Genomic DNA, 1,501 nt, shown 5'->3' with positions numbered 1-1,501 from the left:
AATTGTACCTGTATCTGTGTGTACATGTGCTTATGAAAAATCTGCCCATGCTGCCCGCGCCCACAGTCGCCGCGGGTGCCTCGCCCCCAGGCCATCAACCAGAGTCTTTTGAGTCGTCGCTCAAACGACTGCGCTAATAAAATCTGTGATAATTGCGCCGTTACTGCTAACGATGACAATTATACTGCGCGATAACTACTTCTCAGACAAGGATGGTCCCACTAATGCTGTCGTTGCTCTTGCTTAAATCTATTTATATATAGGACGCGATTTTTACTCCATGAACATCACATTATAGTGACAGCGTCCGGCGTTCAGTGGGAGTCCCATTCCTACCCGATCACTTTGGATTCTACCCATTACAGCCACGAATTTAAATGCTGCAATCATCCCGTGATAACTAGAGTCAGAAACTTAACTACAATTATCGCCATTTTCGCTTCAACTCTGCTCGGAAAGCCTGCATTTAGTGTACACCAACTCTCATCCCACACCGAGAAATCTGCCATTGCAATACCACGGTGTTATGAATATCAAGAGCGTGCAATGGGAGCGGCTGAACAGTGAACTCACAAGACCTCAGCGTACACTCGAAGACGCACTTTATCCCTCCGGTCCAGCGTACAGGGAAACCAGGCCGGGCTGGCGCAGAAGGGAAGCGTGGGCTGCCTCCGTGTAGATTAATGTCTTAGCAGAGATCGCCATAGATTGTTTCGTGGAAGTTGTGAAGCTGTTACGGAGGCTGGCACCTCATATCTTCAGAAGGCCTGGCGGTAAGTTGGTATTCCTTCTGAGTGACGTTAGGTTCTCATTCCTAGTACATAGCATTACCTGATTGGTAAGACGATATTCCGTAAAGATAATTTTGTTCCTTGTCGTTGGTGTTGATATTTTAGCGTTCCTCATACATGGTGCTGTGATGGTTTTCTTTGCAGATGGTATTGTTATACTATTGTTCATCATAGATGGAATAACATGATGTTACGCTTATTTTTCACATAAACAGTATTATGTTGGTTTTCTTTATAGATATCATTGTTAGGTTGGTAATTTTCATATAAGGTGTAGCCTGGCCAGCATTTCTTTCGAGCTAGTAGTATTGGATTAGTATAACTTATAGTAAGTGTTAGCAGACTTCTATTTCTAGTTAATAGCATTGCTGCATTTGTATTTGTTGTAGGATTTATATTCATTATAGATGATGTTGAGTTGCCATTCCTTAAAGATGCTGTTGTTATCTTCTTAGTCCTTCAAGGTGGTGTTAACTATTATTTCTCAATCTCTGATGTAATATTAGATTTGCAAATTTTGCTGAACGTCGACATAATGCTAGATTTCATCAAAGCTCTGTCCCTTGGTTGATCATGCTTGTTGCTGCTAAAAATATAATTTACTATCATAATATTAACAGTCACCCTTGGCACTCGACATTATCATAATAAAGTCATCATCATCACCACCACTATTGATTGAATAGTAAGCATGCTACAAGAACAGCTGC

Source organism: Penaeus monodon, chromosome 21 (genome assembly GCF_015228065.2).
Source record: "Penaeus monodon isolate SGIC_2016 chromosome 21, NSTDA_Pmon_1, whole genome shotgun sequence".
Classification (NCBI taxonomy): domain Eukaryota; kingdom Metazoa; phylum Arthropoda; class Malacostraca; order Decapoda; family Penaeidae; genus Penaeus; species Penaeus monodon.
The sequence above is the reverse complement of the archived record's forward strand: the minus strand, read 5'-3'. Positions refer to the sequence as shown.